This window comes from Paramormyrops kingsleyae, chromosome 2 (assembly GCF_048594095.1).
Source record: "Paramormyrops kingsleyae isolate MSU_618 chromosome 2, PKINGS_0.4, whole genome shotgun sequence".
Taxonomy (NCBI): Eukaryota; Metazoa; Chordata; class Actinopteri; order Osteoglossiformes; family Mormyridae; genus Paramormyrops; species Paramormyrops kingsleyae.
The window spans coordinates 16,088,163-16,104,184 of record NC_132798.1 but is presented as its reverse complement, the minus strand read 5'-3'; the positions used below and the strand labels follow the sequence as shown (position 1 = coordinate 16,104,184).

The window sequence follows — 16,022 nt, the reverse complement described above, 5'->3', positions numbered from 1 at the left end:
TATTCATTACACTAGACATGAAGGATCTGATGCCATCCCAACAAGTGTCAAGCAGTTGGACCATTGAATCAAAATTCACCTGGATGGTTTCAACAAATGTTGAATAAACTAAAATACAAATTCGTAAGTTATAAGAGGCTTGGGATAAACCAGCTGACAGAATGAGCCTGTTGAACAGGTAATATGCCCTCACTTGATAAGGCTGTATACAGACACTGTAGTCTGCTGGCTACAAGATGCCCAGCCCAGAAGCAATTCTAGGGACACTAGGGGCCCCAGCCAAAAGACTCCATGGGGCCCTCCAACACACCCCGCCTGACATGGTAAAATTTATGACCATTATTTTAGCGTTTAGTCTAAATTAATAATATCAACAAAGAGAATGTAATAAACACAATTCATTTATTTTCACTTTACTGTGAAAAACTCAATACACAGATAAAGTAGATCTGTTGTATGTAATCAGCTCAGCTTGGGCAGGACTTGTCTGTCCTGTCCCTACACATCTGGCCCCTAACAGTCTTTTTTTTCTTTCAGCACAACATTAAACATGCTGATAAGTTTGTGCAGGTCATTTGTGTTTTTCAACAAATTAAATTTATTGTATTGTATAAAAGGGCTACAGAGAAAGGCTTCTGGAAAAAAAAAACGTTTATTTATGCAGTTCTTTATATAATAGACCAAAACTAAAAAACACCAGCTGTTATATGGATTTAAGTGATAATGTTTTGTAACGGTTTTGAGTGTTCTTATTGTGAATCTCCAATGTTTCTGGATGCATCGCTACTATCACACAAAGCACTTCAAGCCTTTAGCCCAGGGGTACCCAATCTTATCCGCAAAGGGCCGGTGTGTATGCAGGTTTTTGGGATAACCTGTAGGTCAGCTGTTCAAACCCAGGTGTGAAGACTCTTTCAGCCAATCAGTCCTCTAATTAGTAATCTAATTAGGGAGTTGCAGCGAAAACCCGCATACACACCGGCCCTTTGCGGATAAGATTGGGTACCCCTGCTTTAGCCCAACTCGTGCTACATCTCAAACTTAGGCTTTGCCTCCCTCTTCAGGACAATCATGTAATGACACGTTGCTGATTTGTTTAAAACTTGGGGTCGCGTGACGCAGGTTACGGCGATTAATTTTGTTTTATCAAGCCTTTTCATTCTTCAGAAAAAAAATCTATACAGTAGTAAGCAAGGTTCATATGCCATGCAAAGTATGAACAGTTACTTGGTATATAAAGGAAACTTGACAAATACATGAAAAAAACTCTCCAAACTCATTCTGGAATCCTCTCCACAAGCTGTCAAAGGTACTCCATATACCACTCATATATGACATGCTTTGACATGCAGTGACATATGCCACACTACTCAAATCAGATGGCTTTTCACCATTGCTTACAGAAGGAGTTAAGCTGATTAAATGGTAATATGCCTTGTATGGTTTCAGAAGAGACTTTTGTTCTATGTGATTCCCCTAAAGTAGCGCTTCCCAATCTTTTCATCCCCATGACCGGTTTATGCTACACAATTATTTCCCGGACTGGTAAAAAGGCCAGGTTGGGGAGAGGATGGAAGTACCATCGGATCAATGGGGGATCTTATCATTTTAACCACTTCCATTTTTTTCACATGCGAACAGAATGTGCGAACATGAAGGGTTGTGAAAAATTATATATAATTTATTTTCGAAAATTAACCAATGCCTCTGCAAAACACCCAGCATTCTGCAGCCTGGTGGAATACCGGCCACAGACTCCCACCTCACCGACGGATTTTTCGTGTGATGGCTGCAGGTCACGTGTGACCATAAGGAGACCTAAATTTATGCCAGTGTTTCCCAACCCGGTCCTTGGGGACCCACAGACAGTCCACATTTTTGCTCCCTCCCAGCACCCTACCAAAAACGTGGACTGTCTGCGGGTTGTTCTGTCATAAAATACTACCTATCGAGACGTGCTATCGAGCCTTTCTGCGCATGTGCAGTTCCACCGTCTTGGGATTATGGTTAAATTTTAGGGGTTAGGGTTAAGGTAAGGGCTTTATGGGTTTTGGGGGGTTAGGGCTATCGATTAGCACTACGGTAGCATTTTTCGACAAGGCAGCATATATCGATAGAACAGGGTTCACGCGGACCGGATTGGGAAACACTGATTTAGACTAATGCTGCTCCACAGTAGCCAGCTTCACATGCCGGAATCGGATTCTACAGGCATGAGACATCGCTTCCTGTTGTGGGGTCATTAAAGGATGACTCATGCCCCTCCCCCCACAGGGTCACAAGTGCATGCAAATCCCATGTTCACAATGGCTCTGCTATGCAAGGAACAGAAAGCCACACATGCAATGGTGACAAAATGCTACCATTTATTATGTTTCTCCTAGGGTTTCGTCAACTGTGAAGCTTCTGTCATTCAGCCTTTATCAGTCTTTAACTTAACAATGCTGACCATGAATCCACAAAAGCCGCTTTCATTGCCTATCTTTAGTTGCATTTGTCTTTCAAGGCTTACACAGCTAAGTACGTTGCTAATCACTACATAGACTCGCCACTAGGGGGCAGGTTTCTTCTAGTAATAAATGTTTAGTTTGCAGTGAATTTGTCCTCCAATTTTCAAACCGATCACATGTCTACAAAACTAAGTCCATTATGAAAAATTCCATCTTTTAAAACTGTGTTATAGGATAGGATAAGAGAAAAATCTGAGAAATCTTTGTTTTCTCCTTAAATCATAACTATATAAATATCTAGAGAAAAGTGTTTTGATATTCCACATAGCATTCATGAAACCTGTAGCATTCATTGTCAGAAATGTGTATGCACACACACACACACACACACACACACACACACAAACACACAATTTATTGTTTGAACTAATTTCTCCCCTTCTGAGTGTTTTCTTAGTATTTATGAGCTTATTTTGTACACAACAATCTAGACATTTTTTCTTGAAATTATGTCACAGAATCCTTATACCTAGCTCACAAAAACAACATCAAAGTACAAACAGAAATTAGTGGGACTTGATTGTCTTTTCTTATGTGTACTAGAATACAAAAATGCAAGTGTAAGGTATAATTACACTGCTTATATCACAATCACTGGTTACAAATTCTTTGACTTGACAAAATGTAAGATCAACTGCTTGTATTAGATAGATAGATAGATAGATAGATAGATAGATTTATGTGTTGTCATTGTCATTGTAAGTACAATGAGATTTAGTTTGGAACACGCCAGCAGATGCACAATATATTTGCAATTAAATAGATTCTGTGGCGAAAAATAGAATCTGAGAATAAAGTATGTACAGACACTATGTACTATATATATATATATACACACACACACATACACACATAGTAAGGTGCTGGTAAGTTTGTAAGTAGATTCACAGAGGTAGAGTATTCACTGGTCTAAATGCACATGTGGGGTGTTGCATCAAAATGTTCGAGATCAGTACTGTGAGTTCAGTAGTGTGATGGATGTGGGGTAAAAACTGTTCCTCAGCTGGGTTGTGTGGGCGTATAAGGTCCTGTGGTGTCTACCAGATGGGAGAGGTGAAAAGAGTTTGTGTGAGAGGTTTGTGTGAAAGTATTAGTAATACTTATTAAGTTTAGGTTTCTTTTAGGCCATAAAGAGGAGCGACATTTATCCACTATACAATACAACAGATACAATCTGTTTCAGAGTGTAAAGCAACAGTCTTTAATTGCTTCACCCTTATTTAAATTAAAAAATCCTACAGTATGTATGATTCCTTAACCAATACACCACATGTTGTGTCCTAGCACAAAACTTCAGGTTCATTTACAGGTGGAAATACCATATGTGTAGAGTTGTGGTTTTCAGCTTGTTTTGTAAACAGATAAACTGACAAAGTACTGAGCAGGTTATCCGGCTGCACCTGGAAGCAGTGGTTAGCATGCTAACGTGCACTTTTCTTTCATTCATTGGTCTTTCAGCTCTATTGTCTGCCTGGCTTGGATTCTAGACAGGAATGTACTAAATTCCTCTGGATATTTATTGATATTCTTCTGACCAATGGAACAATAAAACAGACAGCTGCTATGGATTAGACAACAGCAAACATGTTCACATTCTGCAAACAAGTTGAAAACAGAAAAAAACAGATCAATGCACAGACTATGGGGGTATACATGTAATGGAATGCCAGAACAAATGAAAATCATGTTTAAAAATTGAACTTACAAAGCTTTATCCATGCCATAGGGTGCTTGTTGCTTACATGCCAGCTTCATAGGTATTAATAGGAAGGCAACAATATTTCAGTTTGAAATGGCTTCATTTTAAAAGCCCGTCATAGATACAATACAGCTTGGGCATAGGCAGGATAATCATTGCATAGATCAGCAATTCTATCCTGTCATTTTCAGATAGGCGTACTGCATTTACCACACAACGTTATACCAGCTTTTACCCGACATGTTACAATGGCAGACAAAAAAAAACAAAGGCAACATCTTCATAAAAGGGAGTTCTTAATAGTCAAAAGCAATGTCCCAAAATACATAACCTGTGGATACACATTTAGATTTTGTCAGCATTTTGCCACAAAACGCATGAAGTTGGAAGCTACATGATCAGCAACACTAGAAGTATCAGAACTATTGGATTTTGAACAATAAGTACCCAGACAACGACCTGCCTCTTTTGCTGGGTGCACTTCCCCACTGTACACGGAAAAAGACGAGCTAGTGAACGGAAGCGGATTCTTCAGAGTCATAGCCGATTGGTTCATCCAGAGTGAGGGGGAGTTTGTCCCCCTGCAATTCTTCCGGTCGGCATTTTGTGCAGCGCTGGGGGGGGGGGAAGAGAGAGAGAGAGAGTGAGAGTGAACGAGAGCAAGAGAGAGCGAGCGAGAATCTGAAGTAGATCCGTCTTGACCATCTCGGGTGTCGTCATATTTTTTTTTTCCTCCCCCAAAATACCCAACGATATTTTTCTCTCTCCCGCCCCCCCCTCCGCCGTTTCCTTCCCCTCAGGCGTGAAAGAAATCGGCGAATGTAGCGGTCAGAGGAGTTCCCCCCTCGGTTGCCGCCGTTCGAGCCTACATGTTCTCTGCGAGGCTGAAGAGGGACGGACCTGCCCGAGCCGGATTGTTGTTGTTGTTATTCGCTGGTTTACACAGTTTCTGCGGAGCAGCCGCGAGAGCAGCGCGAGGGGAAGCCGCGAGAGCAACGCGAGGCCGGACTTCCAACAATCTTTTTTTCTCCCAGTTTTTAATACCCCACAGCCAGAGGTAAACGGCCGGCCGGCCAGCCGCCCGTAAATGCACAACGGCGCCTTTATCGCCGCCTTTGAACGTTTCCGGTGCCTGCCTTAGATGCCATTTGAGGGGAAATCATCGCATTGGCGGGTCGGATTATGTGTCTTCTCCTTTATGGTTATTTTGCGTTTTGCCCGATGGGAGGCGTCGGGCCGCTGGTATGCCTTATACGTGGAGTCCGAGGATTCAGACAACCTGGAGAGGCCAAATCAGGCCGCTAAGAAACCATCCAGACGCCCTTTAAAATATTTATTTCTGCTGGTAAATAACCGGTGGTGTTTCTTCTCGCTTTTTGGCAGATGTATCGTTCGTGTTTGAATTCGATCGCTATTCCGACGAGCGACTTAGCTAGTTAGCTGTGTGATTCTAGCTCGTTAGCCACCTTCCCCGTAAAATGACTTTCACCAGAAGACTTAAATGAGTAAAGCAGTTACAGAAGAGCAAAAATGATTAAAGTCGTGAATTATATCTACCATTTGCAGGCACGTACATTCGAGCATGTTTGATTTTTGTTTTTCGTTTGACCAGCGGTGATTTTTTTTAATGTCACTTTGCCAGAGCCATGTCCTACTGCTGAATAAGCTAGCTAAGCTGCAAGGCAGTCCGTCCACCAAATATCCTGGGAGCGATCGCGACCTTCCTCTTATTTTTTCATAATTATTAGTGGACTAGAGGATGGCGTGGGCCACTTGAGTCTCAGTCCTAGACTATGAATAATTTAGAGTTTATTTACGGACCGGTAGTCCCGGCTTAGCATTGAAGCAGTGTAGCTACCTAGCCGTCCAGTTGACCTAACTGTGTTATTTATTTATTTAAAAAAATCACAATCATACGAGTGTGAGGGGAAGAAAAACTTCCCTGAAAAGTTACCGGTGTAACAATCGTTGACGCTAGGTGGATGTGGCTTTTTAGCCGACGCAATCAGCAGATAGCTGGGGGGAGGAACACTGACATTTTGTTGTTTACAAGTCTGATATGTGTGGCTGGCACACACAGAGTACGCTTTTAGTCAGCTAGCTGATCCAGAGGGACAGCACAATGAAGAATAAAAGAGAAAGAGAAATCACGGAGGATGCAAAGGCTGATGTACTTGACTGGCTTGCTGGCCACTGTTGGGAATCGGCGATCTTATAATTGGAGATGCATTACCCGGCACCCTTAAAATAGTTTCGTCTTATATCACAGGGAATAATTTATGAACGTGGATCATGGCCGGATACCAAACCGGAAATAAACAACCGACTGGAGTGGCGTGTTCGTGCGGCGCGGTCTGCCATGATAATGCCATTTTGATTTTAAAAGGAATTTCACCAGGTTTTCCCCGACTTGATTTATCTTGAGAAATGTAGTCGCACTAAACTAACCTGACAGAAGCATTTGCCAATGTGTTACTGCTGTGATGGCTGATGGGACGCCCTCGGACCATGGCGAGGTGTCAATGTTTTGCCGTACTCTCATCTGAGTTACTTGTTTAAAAATCTACCAATAAATGCTCATGTTAAACGGTCATGTTCACTTTGGTACCTTTGTAAGAGCGCAACATATATTACTTCTAATACAAATTAATGTTATGGGAACTGATATGCGACAGTGCGATATTTAGGGATATATTTCCGTGTAACTGCGCCGCTGTGTGTTTTTCTGAGGGGTTACCGATGTCTTTATTTACTAACTTTAAAATGTGTTGAACCAATGCGCTCCGTGTTTTAGCTAAGTTGTTGGTTTAGAACTAGATACACATGCATGTTTATTATGGGTCAGGGGTGGGATGGGGGGGGCTTGTGGACGAGTTTGCCCGTCTTGTTTGAATAGCTCGCGAGTCCCGAGTCTCAGGCGCATGTTCTGACAAAACATCCTACCTATTGAGACGTGCTATCGAGCCTTTCTGCGCATGTGCAGTTCCACCGTCTTGGGATTAGGGTTAGGTTTTAGGGTTTAGGGTTAAGGTAAGGGTTTTGGGAGGGTTAGGGTAAGAGTTAGGGGTAGGAGTGTCGATTAGCACTACGGTAGGATGTTTTGATAAAGTATAGGACGTTTTGTCAGAACACCGGCCTGTTTCGCAAGTCGCCACCCCGCCGGTACCTGGTCCGCCCGGCCCATACCTATGACAACCAGCAGCTCGATACGTGGGGCAGCCGATCGGCATCCGGGCACTCCCGTTTCGGTTGCGTCTGGGGTTTCTTGGCAGCTTCCAGGCAGGATAAATAGAGCTAAGACGATCCGGTGGTAAATGCGACTTTTAAGGGGTCCCCAAGCAAACCCGGGGACGTGTTAGAGGATCGTTTTCTTCAGTAGCTAGCAGTAGATGAGGGTGAGAAGGCTAGACAGCGGGCTAGTTAGCCGCTGGAGCTTTCCTCGCGATGTAGGCTGGATGCCTGGGTCGGTTTTGTCATTTATATAAATATCAAAAACTGCATTAAGGATACGTGTTAAAATAATATGTTTCTCATGTTCGACGTTTCTGGTATTTTGCTGGTAGTGCGTTATAATGCGTGTTTGCGACTTGGGAAAATAGAAGACACAAGCCTTACGACCAGATATTATTGAAAATAATTAAAGTTCGCTTGGTGTGGTCAGATGAAAGCTGTTTTAAGCCTGTACATTGCACATACAACATCGGTGATAAAAAGGTCTCTAAACTACAGTAACAGAACAGCAAATGTATAGAAATGCATCCTGGGCTATTCGGGAGCGTGCTGTATGTATGTATTTGAAACTAAATTCTTTGCATTTAAATAGTTTTAACAAAGTTGATGATTTGTTGCAAGGTGTGTATAACATGGTAGCCTGGAGCCTAGCCGACACGCACGGAATTTTAGTGTTTCATCTATATTGCATTTCTCTCTGTTGTGTAATTCGCAGGTTTAAACATCAGCGTACTATGGTTGTAATTTTGACGCGTGTACACGCCGCTTCAATATTTAAGTTTAATTGGATTGGCCGGAACGTTTGTGCCTCGTTGTGTATCAGTGCGCTATCTGTGGTGATTTTTACTTTAGCAGTGCCTTGCAGCAGACAGATTTGGTTCCTGTCGGTTTGTGTGCGCGCTGCTTTTTGTTGCTCCCTCAGCTACTTCACTCATTACTGCATCTGAAGATGGTTGTTTTCTGAAAACGTTTGGGATCCGTTCAAGGGTTTTAAATATGCCTACATACACTCAGCTCACCGGTCCTAAATAGTAGAATTTCATGTACTGTCAGTCGATAAAAAAAATACATTTTTTAAGTATTCAAAGCTCTGTGAATGCGCCTTTTTGCAATATGCAGTTCTTTTGTATTAAAAGTGTGTGTGAGACACCTGCTGTCTGGATTATGTCTGTGATATTTAGAGGATTGACTGAATTTATAGGTAATGTCAAGTTTGCTTAATTAAAGGTAAGATCAAACTAAATCCCCTTTCATCACAAAACTGGGAGAATGTGACGTTACCTGCTAGTACTCACTCATTCATGAGGACCATGGTGTGCTGGGTTTGGCCTCACCTGAGCTCCTAATTGCTCTATTTAGATGATTAGTCTCTTCACCTGGGGTTTCAGGTATAAATCCAACCCTAATTAAAATCTGTTCTAAAACTCACAGGACACCAGCCCTTGAGGACTGGAATTCGATACTCCTTTTCTCACGAGATGTGGAAAAGCCGTGTGCTGTTTTTTTTTGTAGAACATAGTAATTCTAAACATTTTAATAGAAAATGTATAATTTTAAATAAATGTATTGCAATAATTTAAACACCAGTTTACACATGTACAAATTCACTTCCCAAATTCTCATTTTCTTGTTTATTTGCAACTGTTGATATTCATAAGCAAATTTTGCAGCATGTGTTTAATACATAGTTTGAGAGTATTTTTCTGCTTCACAAGACTTTGTAAACATTGGCCTGTACAGCCAGTTTAGTGTCTTTGTTAAACTGTTGCTGATTGTTTATTAAGGTGCCTTAGATTAGCAAGTGCTTCTCAGATGGTATACTTTGCACTCCTTGAAAGTGTTGGTTGCTGCCTTTTTGGTCCATCAGAGCACAGTTCAAATTGGATTGGGCTGCTTTCATTCATCTGAGTACTCTGTTTTACATTAATATCAGCTTACTTATTGATTGGGACCACTGCAAATTAAGAGGCCTGTTACAGAAATTATATTAATAGGAAATATTTTTATTCTGCACCATTATGGGGTGCAGTTTCATGTAACGTGTTTTGATTTGTTTGTTATATTGTGAGATATATAATTACCCTATATAACCAAGTCTTTATGGTCTGTAATTTAATAAAAAGTAAAAGCTTTTTGAATTCTCATTAACTTGAACCTAAGCAGCAAGTATTAATGACAAAATAGCTACCTGTTACCTCATCTTTAACATTGGTGCCTCTCTAGATTTGGGTTCTGGATACTTGAAATGTAACTAAATGATACATAACCGTTGTTTCGTATAAGGGTAGTATGTGTTGTAATTAAGTACATGCATCTGTAGTTAACATGGTTTTGGCCCTCATTTTTTTTTTTTTATTAACTGAAGTATTAAGTTGTCTGTATTATTATGGACAAAAACATTGACCAGGGAAATTGGAAGATGGATGAATTGAATTATTTCTGACGACTGCTTATCTGTAGAGGTTCTTGGGGGAGGTTGGAGCCTATCCCAGGCAACATAGGGCACATGGTGGGGGTACGCCCTGGACAGGATGCCTGTCCTTGGCAGGACATGCACACTATGGGCAATTCAGAAATGCCAGTTCATTCAACTGCATGTCTTTGGACTGCATGTCTTTGGTCCCAAGAAAACCTGTGCACTGTGGGCATTGTGCATGATCTGAGTGCACAGGACTGTAACGGGGCACATACTGGTTTTCGGTTTGGTACGCACAGTGAAATGAATGAATATATTTATTGATGGGGTGGAACCTAGAGTTATAAGTAGATGTTCAGCACGAAAAGCATTGTAGCTGTGAGTTGGTTATGGGCAGCGCTGGTTAGTCAGTCATATTAGGCATTTTGGTAACCTTGTGGTTTCCTGATAAAGTACACCAGCACTGTAGAGAGAGTAGTTGAAAAGACCAGGACTGTCTGTCAGCTCTGTTATACCGAATTTGGATATGTTGCTGGAAACACGTCCAACTTGCTTACTTGTTTGGGTCAACAACATCTACGTTTGTGTACAACCAGAACAAGGGAACAACAGCCTCTGCAAGTTAGTCTTCCCATGGTGATTAAAGGCATTCCCAGGAAATTCTGACCAGGCTAAAAAAAAAAATAGTTATCAGGGTTTTTATCGCTGAAAATATGCGACCATACTTTGTAGTAGAGAACACAGAATTTAGACAGGATTTAGTTCAATGTGATTGTTGTGATGTACTTATTTTTGAATTTTTATTTTACACATTTGTTTTTGCAATGTACAAATAAGTATCTCTTAGGTTTTTCTTATTCACACATTGAGACTCATTAGCTTTTTTTTTTTACAGCTATCCCTAACTGGCTTTACAGTTTTAATAATTTCAAAATAATGTTTTCCCTCGTGTTGAAATTGCACTGACCCATGAACACAAAAATGACTTGTACCGAGCTGTGAATTTTTTTGTATTATGCCCCTAAAATGCATAACGGGGATGGAATTTGAACCCCCAGCCCAACCTTGAAGTTTAAAGGCCACAGTGCTACCCCTTAATAATGAGAGTGTACTTATTTTTTAAACAACAAGTTTAAAACTACATGCAAAGACCTGAACCAGCTTTTTTGATGCTTAGAAACCGGTCCAGTGGCAATTATAGGTCTTTAAGAATTGTTTATCTGGGCTAGGTTTTCTGACATCTGAACCATGATAGTTTTATGGAAAATCACTGATCTGAAGCTGAATAAGCAAAGCTTCAGATTCTGATCTTATTATATGATGTTGCAGGACTGAATTCAGTGTTCTGAGAGTGAATCTCTTAGGTGCTAGTTTTGTTGTGCAGTGGCCTGATATACAAAAAGGAAATGGCAGTGAAATATATGTAATATATGTAAATGAGAAATTGGCTTAACATTCCAGCTGTCCCTGTACCCAGCTAGTACAGTGATCATGCTGAATCACTCGTTGGCTCACTTCAGGGATGATTCAGGCTTTAGAGTAACTCTGTGTAATCATTACATTTGTCTGAATTACTTCTTCTCATCCTGCAAATTCCCTAACAATCAGAAAAATTTAACATGGAGCCATTGTTGTTTTTTGACAACTTTGTGGTGAAATTACTAGGGTTGGGTATCGTTTGGGGTTTTTTCGATACCGGTGCCAAATCGATACTTTTAAAACGGTACCGGTGCCTGAACCGATACTTTACAAAAGCCACAAAATGATGGTGGATGACTCAAGAATACATTTTTATTGAACAAAAAATTGAATGCTTAAAATTGAACAATATATTAAAAGTTTAAAGTATATATGAATATATATGTAAATACAAAAAACAACAAAACATAAGCCACCTATGTCATGTTAATTTAACGTTACGTTAGCCTACTACTAACCTGCGGAAAGGTTGCTGTCGTCGTCATAATCGGTGGACTCCTTTTTGCTACGGTTGGTATGACTGGGGCGGGGGTTATCCACACCGATCGTGCCAGCTGTTGTCCGCAAGCTGTCAAACACGGTGCATCCCTCTGCTTTTAACTTTATTCCGTGTACCCTCAAATGTTTCATTAGATTTGACGTGTTTCCCCCTTTACACGCAATTGCTGTAAAACATTTGCTGCACGCCGCGGTGTTGGAATCCTTTCTTGTGAAATATAGCCACACTTTCGACCAAAAAGTTGTTTAATTTAGCAAGCTAAGATAGCGGTAGACCACCTGCTGCCGTCAGAGCAAGTGTAACGTTAGTTGCTGCATTCACGCGCATCTCGGATGGTCTCATTTCCTGATGATGTCACGTGTGTGTTGATGAATCTTATGCTTATTACAACTGTGTCATCATAGCGCCAGAGAACAAATATTTCAATCGACAGTTCAGGCATCTAAGTGGCACCGAAATTCGCGTTTTGTTTCGGTCCGGTACATACCGGTTATATAGGTACCGGTGCCGTATTGGCACCGGTTTTCGGTACCCAACCCTAGAAATTACTCTAAATCCAGTCAATTTCAATGATGCATAAAATTCCTAAGTTGGGCCTCACTGTGCTTAGATAAGGTTTTGGCAACAATAAACAGTCCAATTAAATTAGGTTGTCATCCCAAGAGAGCATGTGTTTTCCAGATTAATCTATCTAGATATCACTTTGCCTGGAGTCCAGATGTGTCCATAGAAGCTCTAACTTTAACACAGTATATACACACTCCTCTACTTGCGAACTTTTAACTTGCATACTTTCAGACATACAAACAAAGATGAATGTAAGTTCAAACCTCATGCAGGTAGATTTGTGGGGACAGTGGGGTCCATCTCTGCCATCACATGTTGTGAAACAAGGTCTGCCTCAAGTGGGAATGCAATACAGATTAGTCTGGATTGCAAGCCCTTACATTACACTGCATTTACATGCATGCTCTGAAGAACGTGTGTGTGTGCGTGCGCAGTGTGATTTTTGAGATCATTGTAACTAGAGATGAGACCGATCCGATACCCATTTTCGGTATCTGGGTGACACCAGACAAAATTGTTGGATCAGATTTTAGGGAGTAAGAAAACGATCTGAAATATTGTGAAAGTTCTTCTAGCCTTAGCGCAACACACCGTAAACAGAAGTGAGGGTCACATGATGACTAGTTGTTTAGCAATGTGTGTGTGTAGGAGCTCTCATTAGGTGCATTTAACATTCATGGTTTTGGTTAATCGCGAATTGACTGTGAACAATTAAATGGCAATGACTGGAGTTTGCCGAAAGTTTGCAGAAACTTGTAGACGCGTAAGCCAGGAATAAACCTTTGCGAATGTGAAGGGGTAATAGTGTACTGAAGAAAAAAGCAAAACTGCAGAGTGCAATATATATATATATATATATATATCAGGCTAATGCTGATTTTTCTTAAGTCTGAACACAGTAAAATTTATACAAACTAGATGTCTTTGGACTTTCATTCTTTCTAAAGTTTGGTTAATTACTACTTAAAACTATTATCTGTGCTCCAATGTATATTTTGTACTGGGAATTTATATGTACTTTTTGACTAGAAATGGTTAGTTATGTTTGATTTGGCAACAGTGCACAGTTTGCACTTTAAGAAACATTTCTGTTGTTTTTTGTCAAAGTTGTTGCTAAAGAAAACAAAGAAGCAGACTTGTGTAAATTATGTTGCCCATGGATTTCTGCTTGTAGCTTAGTGGCATACCTTTTGTTTGAGCAACATGACCATTGTATTTTCCTATTCTTGGCTTACTCAAACAATACCTTTGCAACACCTAAACACCTAAATGGAGATATTTTGCCATGGTAATTGAAATGTATTGATGCAATATCTCATTTAATGCTTAGTAGTTGATAAAGGGGAAACATATCGGCTTGGTATCTGTATCGGACACCGACAGTTTTTATATCTGTAACCAGAAAAGACATCATGCCATCTCTAATTGTAACCAGGGACTGTAGTGTTTCAGTGTCATTTTAAATCATTTTTAAAATATAATAAATAGTCTGGAATGGAATTTGTGTATTAGGGAATTTAAGATAAGAATTATCCAAATTCATAAACTGGTTTTCATTCTAATAATGGAGAAAAAGTGACTAGTTTTTTTCATCACCTTTTAGCTTGTTTAAAAACTTGTAGCAATGAGAAGCATTTTACATTTGTTCAGCAAATAATACTTTTATTATTTGAAAGTTGAAGGCAATATGATTCTTATGAACCTGTTACTATGGTAAGAGACCTTTTGTTTTAGAGAGAAATGCTTTCTGAATATATTACTTTAAGTTTACTGTTAGTGTTCTGTGGGGTACTTTTATATTTTGCTATAAATTTATATCCTGAATGCCAGTTGGGTGTTTTTTTTTTTTTTAAATGCCATAGTCTAATTGGAAGTTGAGAGAAAATTGTCATTAACAATATTTGTTACATATGCAGGTATGAAGGTCATCATACAGGGAAACAATTTTGCTCTGTTAAGCAAGAATTTCAGATTTTCCCCCATTAATACACCAAAACATGATTTGGTGGAAAAACATAAGAAATCTTTTATTAAAAAATCCTTTCATTGGTATATTATTTTTTATTGGAAACAAGGGAGTGCAGTGCTTCTGGGAACTTACCTTGCTCTTAATGATATTTCTTGGAAACCTGTTGAGTTAATTCTGAAATGGGTTTTCTTGCTCAGGCATGGCCTGTATTTGGGGTCACTTTGTTAGTGATAGAGCTGAATAATCATCAGTTGAAAATTAGTTCCTTTTAAAGAGTAACCGCTATTTAATACCTGTGAGATATAGGGTAAATAAGTGACAGACTTACCTTTTGACAAAACATTTCACACCAGGTTTAGGACTTACAGCCGTGGCCGTGATTTGTGCCTGAGCTGCCAGATTTGTTTCTGCAGTAAATACACAGCAAGATAAATCTCCAGGTAAATACAGCAGGGTTTTGCGGAGTATGTTTTTGCAGCCAAAGAAAGGGTTCCTTTTTGGGCTTTGCACAATATTCAGTAAAATCCACAGTGTTTAGGAGGTTATAGATTGCAATAGCTGATGACAGTTTTGTGTTACCTGTGTTTTAATACTTGATGTAACTTTTTGGTAATTTTATAGTTAATGTGAACTGTGTGTAAAATATTGTGGAGTAATGTTTTGATATCACTGACACATTAGATGACCCCAGAGGCACCTGATCTGAGCCCCAGGTGGGTTCTAATTATATTTATGATTAATTCCAATTACGTCCCATTCTTAGTGTAACAAGCAGCTGTAAATCTGTGCATGGCTTTTTGCACACTTATTTTGAATTGGCTGTCTGAGCTGAGAATTATGCTACCATAGGGATGTAAATCATTGGCAGCAAGGAACAATCTAATGCATTCAATTAATCATTTTTTTTGATAAATTCAAAACATTTGTTTTTTAACTTTGCTGAAAAGATGTCTCCGAAGTATTACCGTGGGATTTTAATTACATGCTATTAATTTAATGGAATACAAAGAAAGTAGAATCTCTGAATATTGATGATGATGATGATGATAAAAAAGAAAGATGAACAGGGAGAACACGCCAGTGTAAATTGTCAAAAGGCCAACTAAATTTTACCGAAAAACAACATACAAAGGAAGCATTACCTGATTGGTGGGGAGGAGTTGCTGGTGGTAAAACTTGCTGAGTTTGCTGTCGTAGATTTGTGGAATGGCGCTTATATTGTTTATCCTGTGGAAAACAAAAGATCGATCTGCAGGCCAGGTTTAATAACGAGTTATAAAAATATCGCTGGCCAGTACTTTTAGACCTTTTCTAAGTACTGAATGAGAGCGAAATATGTAGTCCTCCATTACAGAAAACGTCTGATCGTCAAAATCAGTCATCTGCATTATTTTGCTAAAATTTGATATATTAAACTTAAATTGATATTGGCTGGTAATATCAGCCAAAATTAGCACATTGAACAGATTTTTTTTTTTTTATCGCTTGATACTGATATGTTAACATATGTCCTGTGTCTCCACGACTAACATTCTTTTTTTACTTGGCTAGTAAGTTAACTACCTCGTAATTTTGACCACGGCAGCCATAGTTAATAACGACTTTTTCGCGAAACGAAAGTGGTGGTTTCCAGATGCTTCTTGGCGCAAAGA

At 39.7% G+C, this 16,022-nt stretch overlaps 1 protein-coding gene and 1 long non-coding RNA gene across 7 annotated transcripts in view; one reads left to right on the top strand and one right to left on the bottom strand.

Moving 5' to 3' along the window:
- Positions 1–4,004: 4,004 nt before the first annotated feature.
- On the bottom strand, positions 4,005–8,849 carry LOC111856520 (uncharacterized). Its single transcript, XR_002841156.2, has 2 exons — positions 8,722–8,849; positions 4,005–4,823 (listed from the first exon to the last, which is right to left on the bottom strand). It is a non-coding gene; the product is annotated as an uncharacterized lncRNA (long non-coding RNA).
- nipbla (NIPBL cohesin loading factor a) overlaps positions 4,832–16,022 on the top strand; it is a 47,356-nt gene continuing 36,165 nt past the window's right edge. For 4 of the 6 annotated variants that reach the window (XM_023836543.2, XM_023836541.2, XM_023836540.2 and 1 more), the window contains exon 1: positions 4,832–5,266. The gene's annotated coding sequence lies outside the window, so the exon portion shown is untranslated. Of the gene's footprint in view, positions 5,267–5,377; positions 5,555–16,022 lie in introns of those variants that run through there. The other 2 variants (XM_023836542.2, XM_023836538.2) reach the window with 2 other exon arrangements.